The sequence below is a fragment of the Pteropus vampyrus genome, unplaced genomic scaffold (assembly GCF_000151845.1).
Source record: "Pteropus vampyrus isolate Shadow unplaced genomic scaffold, Pvam_2.0 Scaffold23, whole genome shotgun sequence".
In the NCBI taxonomy this organism is placed as follows: Eukaryota; Metazoa; Chordata; class Mammalia; order Chiroptera; family Pteropodidae; genus Pteropus; species Pteropus vampyrus.
Window position 1 is genome coordinate 3,449,933 of NW_011888804.1, and position 10,093 is coordinate 3,460,025.

Consider the following 10,093-nt stretch of genomic DNA (forward strand, 5'->3'; position numbering starts at 1 on the left):
ATTACTTAGCCATAAAAAGGAATGAAATACCGACACATGCTACAACATAGAAGAATCTTGAAAACATGATGCTAAGAAGCCAGACACAAATGACCACCTAATTGTATGATTCCATTTATATGTTCAGAACAGGCAAATCCAAAGAGACAGAATGTGCACCAGCAGGTGCCAGGGGCTGCAGGGGAGGAGAGGGGTAATGGGGAGTGGCTGCTTAACGAGTTCAGGTTTCTTTTTGGGGCGGTGAACACATTTTGGAACTAGACAGAGGCGATGGTTGCACACGTCGTGACTGTACTAAACACCACCGAACTGAAAACATGGTTAATTTTTATTTTTCTAAATGTATTTCAAAACTTTTTTTTGAAATTGAAGTCGATCTTCATAAAATGGTTAATTTTATGCTATGTGACTTTTACCTTAAAAGTGCTCGAAACAGGAAAATGATTCCTTGTGGGGATTATTCTACTTAATGCGGGAAACTTTGGCAGCTGGTGCATAGTTTCATGCCTCCTGTGGATGGGTCCTTTCTTACTCCCTGGGGGCACCATCCCCATAGTATTTATTCTACATGAGTGGCGCCCCCTAGAGTTGAGAGACACAGCCACTCTGCTTTCTGATCAGAAACCCATCTGTCTAGTGGTACCCTCAGTGCCTCAAGCCTGTGGCTTTCTTCCTTCTCCCAAAGTCTCGGGAACCACGGAATGTGGCCTGATGATTCCAACTCCAATTAGGAAAGCAGCATTAGAGGCTGGAGCACAGGTGCCTGCAGGCGGCTGGTGAGAGTCCCCAGACAGCCATGGGGATGGCTCCTGTGCTCCTTACAGAATCTCGATCCCAGGGTTCAAGGGGCAGAGTGAAGAGGGCTTGGTAATTGCATTGAGCCAGGGATGCTCGATTCCAAATTCCTGGGCATTTGAAGTTATTCAGTGTGGGAAAAACCTCTGCCCTGCTGAACCGCCGCCACGCTGCTGCAGGAGCAGAGCGCACAGGCTCAGTGCTAAGACGGACCGGATGCCAGAGATGCCTCTGCCTCTTTGGTTTTAGCAATTTCCTCCTGGGGACAGCTGGGCCAGGACAGGCACTTAAAAATATCACCCTCATCGAGGCGTCATTATGTGCAATAATGTTAAAAATGACCAACTTTATGGAGGTGTGACGGATAAGCAACAGCGAACTCATTTTAAGTCAATAGTTTAATGAGTTTTGACGGACATATACACCTATGCAACCTCCACTCCCGTAAAGATATAAATCATTCCTATCGTCCCAGAAACCTTCCTCATATTCCTTTGCCACCCCCTGAGCCCCGGACAACCATGGACTGACCTGCTTTCTATCACTATAGGTCCCTAGAATTCCATATAAATGGAATCATACCATACGCGATATTTTCTGTCTGGCTTCTTTTGCTCAGCATATTTATATTCATTTGTGTTGTTGCATGTATCTGTAGTTCATTCCCTTTTCATTGCTAAATAGTATTCCATTATACAGATACACCACAGTTCGTTTATGTACATAATGATGGACATTTGATCCACTTCCAGTTATGGGCTATTATGAATGAAGCTTCTGTGTGCACGTCTCTGTATGGGTGTATGCTTTCATTTCTCTTGAGTAGATGCCTAGGAGTGGAATTGCTGGGTTGTGTGATAAATATATGTCGGGCTTGGTTAAGAATTTGCCAAACTCTTTTCCAAAGTTGCTGTACCCCTTTTCATTCCCACCAACAGTTCCGGTTGGTCCGTATTCTCAAAAACACGGGATCTTGTCAGCCTTATTAGCGTCAGCCATCTGGTAGGCGTGTAGTGGTATCTCACTGAGGTGTTTAAATTTGCATTTCCCTGACGATTAATGCTGGTGAACACCTTTTCATGTACTTTTTGGCCATTTACATGCTTTCTTTTGCGAACTGCTTAAATATTTTGCCCACATTTTCATCAGGTGATCTGCTTATTGTTGAATTATAAGATGATATATTCCAAAGGCAAGGGATGAAGTCATTCAATAGTCTCTGTACGGTGGGAAATAGCCTCCCTTTCTCTCTGGGTTCTAACCAGGATAACAGGGAGAGGGGCCTTTGGTAAAGTAACTTAAGGTGGAGTAAGAGACAGAGGTTACTTTAGCATTAAATCGCAAACGTTAGTCCAAATGAGAATCACCTGGAGGACTGGTTAAACCATAGATTTCTTGGGAGCCCCGGCCCAGAGTGTCTGATTCAGTAGGCTGGAGGTGGAGGCCGAGTAGCTGCATAACCAGCTCCCAGGTGATGCTGATAGCAGCTGCTGGTCTGTGGACCTTCATCCTAAAGATACTTGAGGCTGGTCTCTTTGATCTTCATCCTAAAGATACTTGAGGCTGAAGTTAGACCACAGTGAGGACTTCTTACTCCCTCCCCTTCTCCTGTTTGTGGTCTCTGAAGCCCCTTCCTCCTCCTCTGCCCACCCCCTCGCCCCCCCGTAGAGTAATTAGATGAAATGGAATGATTGACAAGCTACACCGTCAACCTAGAGAGGATCAAAGGGGGCCAGTGGCCTAAGGGACCTAGGAGGAGGGAAGACGTCAAGGAGGAGAGCTTTCCTCACTGACCTCCAAGGGGCAGACACACCAGTTGCCCTAAAAGTTGAGAACAGAAGGCATAAACTGGCTGGATCTGGCCTGGACGTGCGTCTCTTTGGTGGTGGGGGGTGTTGTCTCCACTGTTTTAAATTCTTTTGAATTATTGCCAACATCTGTCAATCGACAATAATGTAGGATCCTTTTTATGGCTAATGGTTGCAACCAAACCCTTGGAAAACTTTCACTTGAAAGGTACAATTATGCTCATTAAAAAAACTGTTAGTGACTTTGGTGTTTGATTTTAAGATCTATAAATACGTTTGGGGACAGTGAGATCTGGAGAGGCACCAAGACCCTATTAAGAGTGGGAATGTGTGTATGTCTGTGCGCAAGCACACATTTCTTCTTATATGCGTGTTTTTTGAGCCAAAAGACTGCACAGCCCTAATTGGAAACTTGACAGTAAGACATTTTGATTTTGCAAGCAGTTGGTAAGAGAGAATTTACAAACTACAAAGAGTAACATAAATACAGAAGCTTAAAAAAAAAAAACAACAGAAAAGAAAGAACACCTACAGTGCCAGTAATTAGGGATGGATGAAATAAACATTTTCGATTTTAGTTAAACCTTTAGAATTTTTCAAAGTGCTTACATGAGAAAAATAAGGAAGTGGAGTGAGTGTGGGAGAGGGTACTTCCAATTTAGATGCAGCTAAGAATTTTAATTCTTCTTAAGCAGTCCCAACAAATTGGCATTCAGAGCGTGCTATTAATAAAAATGCTCCTTTCAGAAAGATGGTTTTGTGTAAACCACTTTTTCCCCATTATGCTTTCCCTTACATGCTAAGGCATTTGGGACGTAAAGCCTGGGTTCAAATTTCAGTTTTGCTTTTTGTTAGCTGGGTGACCTTGCCGATTTACTAGACCTTTCTGAGCCTCAGTTTCCTTATCTGTAAAATGTGGATAAGGACAGCTACTTCTTGAAGAAACTGGAAAAGACTCAGCATTAGGCCAAACTCAAAAGGTCTCCAGGGGCCCAGAAGATCTTGTGAATGAGCAAAGGGTGTCTATTGGAAACTGTAACCAGTCAGAGGAAACACCTGTTTAAAGATCCCACTGCTTGTGAGCCCTTGCGTCCAAGGAAGGTGGGCTCAGTGTAGCCCAGACTTTCTATTTTCAAAGAGCCACTGAAAAATCCCTACATTTATGTGATCTCTCAGTTTTTAAGTGTCGGCAATTGATTGACATATTTCTGAACACGGACTAACCAAACAGTACAAATTCTGCTGGCCACACTTGGCCACTGGCCCTCTGGTTGACATCACTTGCCTTAGGGAGGAAGAGAAGAGGTTTCCATACCGGGAGCCTGCTCTGACCCATTTCAGCTTTGGGGAGGGTGTCATGCTGAACCAGGCAGTCAGTAACAATAGCTGACACTGAGTGCCTACTGTGTGCCAGACACTGTTCTAAGCACTTCATATGAGACAATATTTCCAGCAACGACTCTCTTTCATTTGACTCACAAAGGGGTTAAGAAACTGGCTGAAAGTCCGCTTCAGGTACTTTTTAAGTCACCGGTTAAAAACTCTGCACTTTGTGGCGGCGGTGGTGGGGGAGGGGGCGGGGGCGGTGGTCTTCTTAACTCTTGAGAGAGGCTCATTAACCCTTTATGAGTTTCCCCTGGTCCGCTGCTTCCACATTTAAGGGCAGAGCGCGCACACGTGTGTATGTGTGTGTGTGTGCGCGCGGGGGGAGTTGGTGATCGAGGGTCACGCGCAGGTGGCTTTGCCGCGGTGGTGGCAGCGGTCGCAGAGGCTACACCGCTGGAGACGGCGCGGGAGGAACAGCCGGTCCACCGTCGCTGCGGACAGGTAAGGTGGGCAGGGCGGGGGCCGCCCGGCGAAGGGGACGGGCCGCCGCAAGACCTGCCTCCCGGAGCGGCAGCTTTCACTGGGTAGAGGGGTCGTGGTGGTTACCTGGGGCGGGGAGGGTACGCAGGGCGCTGTCCCCGGGAATGGGGCTGCTAGGGCTGGAGGATGCGCTAGAGCTAGGGGTGGGGCAACCACGGAATTGGGCGGCGGTGGGGAGAAGGCGCAGGACGCGCGGGATCCCACCGGTTTCGGGGGCGGGTCCTGGCAAGGGTGTGCGAGTGGCGCGTCCGCGCGCCGAAAACAGGTGGTCGCCGGGTGCGGGCGGTCCCTCAGGGCGCAGCGGCCTGCGATTGCAGCAGTGGCCCTCTCCCCCAAGCTGGCGGGGGTTTAACAACTCTCCGGGGAGCCACAGGCTGTTGGCTGTGCCCTTCTTCAGCGGCCCTCCCACCTCCCGTTAGGCCTGGTCAAGGACTAGGAAGAGGGACTCGAAAAGTGTAATCTGGACACTTAAGAGACAGTGGGCATCTATCTGCTCTTGTGCGTCATATTTTTACCCCCATCCTCGCTCCCCACCCCGGGGCATTTAATCTTCCAGGGATTGTGGTTTCCATAGCTAGGCAGAGAGGGTCTTCCTGGCCTCACCAACCAACAATACCCTTATTTTTTTCATCTCCTAAACCAGAGGCTGCAAACTCAGGTGCATACAAGGACCTGCAGATAAATGATAATCCCAGGCCTTACCTGGGCCTAGCTGTGTGCCAGGCACTGTCTCAAGTGCTTTGCACGTATTCTTTATTTAATCCTACCACCCACACTCCCGAGGTTGCCACTTGTAATCACTCCCATTTCACAGACAGGGAGACTGAGGCACAGACAAGGTGAAAGTCACTTGCTCCAAATTACGTGGATAGCAAGTGCTGAGTCAGGATGGGAACCTAGGTAGGGCGGCTCCAGAGTCCACAGCCCTTGACCACGTGCTGTGCTGAGCAATTGGACTATGGGACCAACTGGAGGCCCACGTGGGAGACTCACCATTGCCAGGCAGGATTATGAGTCCCAACTGTCCAATTTCTTGGGAAGCCAGAAATTGAGAAATTTATGCAAAATCTCCTTTAGATTTTGGCAATTAAACTTAAAAACACCTTTTATAATGAAGTTTCAAATATACACAAAAATAGGGAAACTAGTATTAATAAAAATCAAAATATTTTAATACTACTGTATGAGTCAAATAAAACAAGTTCAAGGGCCACCTCTGGCCGTTCACTGCTCTGAACCCTGGGAGCTGAAAAATGCTGACGCCCGGGCCCCACCCCAGACCTACTGAATTAGCCTCTAATTTTCATGAGATCCCAGCTGATCCAAATGCATATGGAAGGGACTGTTCTAGGCCTTTTTGCCGCCACAGGTTTTATCAGCTTCCTTCCTGATAGGTCTTCATGCCTCCAGGTTCGCATTCTTCTCTTGATTGAATATACTTGGAGTTCTTAACACCCTAAAGCTCAGATCTGGCCCCAGACCATTTGGTGAAGGGAAGGATTTTCTTGAGGGAGGCTTGTCTACACTACACCGTAAAACTGACAGTGCTCACACTGCCCTTACCCTCTTCAGGGCCCCGAGCTGTTCCCTCTCACAGGATTGTTTTGAAGAGATAACGAGGTAATATAAATGAGAGCATTTGTATATATATTTTTATTAATCAGGACTCTTTCAACTTAAACGGGCATAGGCAAAACAAAAATACAAACACACGGACTTTATAGTTTGATCAGAAAAGACTAATGGGGAGGATTTCAGGTATGGCTTGATCCAGGGCCTTAAACAATTTAATTGGAACTTGATCTCTCTCAGGAAGTGGTAGGGGCAGTGGGAGCTGGCACAGCTGGATCAAACAGCTTGTGTTTGAGAGCACGGCGGTGTTTACCAAAAAAAGTGGGAATAAATGCTTGGCAGGAAAAATTAGAGGTCCCTTACATAACTGGAAACCATACCGTTATCATTCTTCGTAGTTTCGTTTTCTCTACTAGACTTCGAATTCCTTGAGAGCTGTGGCTCTCTTCCTCATCTTTGCATCCACACACGTCAGACTCACTGCATTTCACATCATGATGCTCAGGAAGTACTGAATCAAATGTAATCGACTCAAGTAGAGGTTCAGTCTCTTAGATACCAGCCTCGGGCAAGAAATCTCTCTCCCCCTCTGAGTGACAGTGGAAGTCACTGTTCTGAAGCTTGGAGTATAAAAAAACATCACAGGCTCTGATGTTAGATGCCTTTGTTTCTCTCACTGCCACCCCTCGATTCAAAGTCATTTTGTCCCTTTGCAGATGCTGAGCAGCTAGGAAAATGGGCCCAGCATGAGACAGTTTCAAATTGCGCAGCATTTTGTTATGCAAAGGAAACAGGGTTTTTCTCAGCGTGAGGCCAACAGTAGTGGCTATTTGTGATTGTTACCTCAGAGCCAGGGGGGAAAACAAACTTTCAAAAGTACGTGTCAATCAAAGGGAGCTGCTGATTTCCCATTCTACTAGGGGCCAAGACTCTTTTGAGAAGCCGAACTTTAATTGCCAGTAGATAATAATGAGTCTTAAAAGAGCAAAAGCGAAAGAAAACAACCCCACAGAAAACAAAAATGAAAACAACCCTCACATCCCAAAACAAAACCAAAAAACTTCAACATCGAACAAACAAAAACCCACCAAATCAAACCAAAACAACAAAAATTAGAATTCAGAGAAATCAGGGAAGGTCAACACAAGTGTTTTGGAAGTAGAATGCCTAGAACTGGATTTCTGTCCTTTGGGTCCACCTGAAGTGGGAAAGCAGTATAAACATAGTTTGAAAGGAACTAAAAAAGAACCATGTCTCCTATGGATTCCATCATTAGAGATCAGTAGGTTCCTATCTATCGATCGATCTGTCTGTCTATCTATCTATCTATCTATCTATCTATCTATCTATCTATCTATCTATCTATCTATCTATATCTATTTGGCAACCCTTGGTTGATCTCACAGATTGCAAGGACCTTGTCAGCTTATAATCTCTTATTTATTTATTTATTTTTACACCTACAGCACCTGGTCTTCCTAGGTGGTCTCCCATCCAAGTACTAACCAGGCCCAACTCTGTTTTAGCTTCTGAGATCAGATGGGATCGGGCTTGTTCACGGTGGCATGGCCATAGCAGTAGGTTCCTATTAAAAAAAAAAAAAAAAAGAAAAGAAAACAGCCACTCACATTTTAGTCTGAATTAGCCACTTTCTGACAGCTAGGAGTTGCAAATTAAACTGCTTAAAGCATCCAGGCGTGAAATGTCCACAGGTGAAGCAGGCTGAGCCAGGCAAATACAAGAGTGGTGGGTTGGAGAACACGTGCCCCCTCTACAGGGAGCAGCTGAACTCAGCTCTGGGTAGTCATTACCAGGAGAAATGATAGGGTCAGTGTTATTGTATTTCTTGGAGAGAAAAATTGGAAATCTAGATTTTTACATGAAATCTTCCCCCCAAACCCCCATATTTATCTACTAGTTCTTAACCTTTCTTTATTACAGCTTCCTTGGATAGTCTGACCAAAGCCATAGAGCCTGGGAAATTCACACACACTTTGTATACAGTTTCACAGAGAGCTTCTTTCAATTCCCCTGTGTATCTCAAAGGTCAGAACTGACTCCTGCCCTGATATTTATACTTTCTAAGAGAGGGTCAGATTGGCCGGATTTGCCATCATGAAATATGCAGCTCTCCTATTGGGCAGAGCTTCATTCATTGTCTCCCTCTCGTGTTGTGATTGGTTGCCTTTAGCTTGGGCGCTGATTCTGGATCCAATCAGGTGTGGCTATGGCTACAGGGCTGGGTGTACCCAGCAAACAGGCTAAGACATCATAACTTTCAGAACAAAGCGTCCCAGGGGTTACTTTTCTCAGAATTAGCCGGCGGGCACCCAGATCCTTTGAACTTCATGGATTGCCCTCCAAAATGCCTTTTCACTGACTCGTCCACTTCCCTCGATTCTCTTTCCATTTGGAAAATGCCTTCTCTCTCTCTTGCATTTTTCTTCTTGTATTTTTTTAAAAAATTTAGTAAAGCAGTTACTTTTAATTATTATGATTTACATGTATTGAAGTAATACAAGCACATAGTTTAAAAGTCAAATTATATTTATAACAAAATATTAGTTTTCTGCTTCTCTCCTAGTCCATCCCTAGAGACAATTACTTGTAACCCCCTTAGCTATTTTTTATAACATCTCCCCGTCTTCATATTTTTAATCTGGATTCTGACATTATATTTTTAGTTATTTGATTCACTTTCTCAATTAATTAAACACATATACAGAGAATACCCGTGATGGGCTAGGGGCTGCCCTGGGGGCTGTGAATAGAGGCATGAGCAAAAACAGATGCAGTCCCTCCTTTACAGAATTCTTCACTAGCAGAGGTTTTGTTGGGAAGAGAGGGAAGGGGAAAGGAAGAGCATTTAGGTAGAAGGAACAGCATATGCGAAGCCCTGTTGAGGAAGAGGACATGATGGATTTCCGAGTCATTTCCTTGGCCCCTTGGAACTACACGCTTTAAACGAACCTTCATAGTAGAAACTTGGGAGGGAGATGTGGTTAGGAGCTGGGTGATGGGTTCACATTTGTCTCTCCGACTCATTAGTTGTGTGCTCTGTGTGGGAAAAAACACTTAGCTTCTCCGAGTCTCAGTTTTCTTGCCTAAAGAATGCCATTATTAAAATGAGAGTTTCGTGGTGAGCATGGAATGACATGATTCTTGTCAAGTTTTGCCCAAAGCCTGCCACGCAATAAATGGTCAAAAAATGCTTGTTGATAGATATCACATCATTTTTTTCTTTACTGTGTAAGTACCAGCTGATAGAGCAAATCTAGGCCAAATCCTGAGGTTGTGAAGGCCAGTCTGTGAACTTTGGGGAACAAACAAAGCTTTGGTTTGCGCTGATGACCACGTCTGATGTCTTCAGATCACGGTGAAGAGAAAGCACATGGGTTTTGAAAGTCGCCCTGGGCTTGGCGTTTCCCCGGCCTGCAGCCGTTAGCCCTTATTATATGAAGTGCTTCCGAGCTGTGTGAAATTTCACTCACTTCCTATGAGGACTGTCTGGACAGGAGGCAGAAAATGGTTGCTTTTGGGACTAGCATGGCTGGAATGCCCCAGAGGGCTCTGCTCCCTGTCCAAGGCTCAGAATCCTGGGAGGCTAGCCTTCTTCCAGAGAGCTGTGTCGGTCACTCTCTTTCTGCCCTGCCTGCTTCTAAGCTTGCTTTAGAAGACACCCTGAACCCAGGTGATAGGCTGTTGATGGTTTGTTACAATGATGGAGATGACATGATGTGGGCATTACAGTTGAAAGAAGACCAGCGTCTGTCCCTCCCCGCGCCCCTCACTCTCTGTCAGTTTCTTTGTCTTCCTGTCTTTGCAAACTGTCTACCTCTTAATCACCATTTTGATCTCTTTGCCTCTCTACATCTCTCTTTGTCTGCTCCTTTTCTCAATCTTTTGTCTCCGTTTCTCTTGGCTCATCTCTCCATTTCTCGCTGGACTTGACATTAAATTCTCTATCTCTTTGTCTCTTTCTTTCTCCCCTGGGCCTCTCCCCCGCTTTTCCCCTTCTCTCAAGTCCTTCCTTAACGTTCAGCGACTTCATA

The 10,093-nt window shown here is 45.6% G+C and overlaps 1 pseudogene; it reads right to left on the reverse strand.

The window, feature by feature from the left end:
- Nucleotides 1-7,498: 7,498 nt before the first annotated feature.
- On the reverse strand, nt 7,499-7,618 carry LOC111737045 (annotated as a pseudogene).
- Between the last annotated feature and the right edge of the window lie 2,475 nt (nt 7,619-10,093).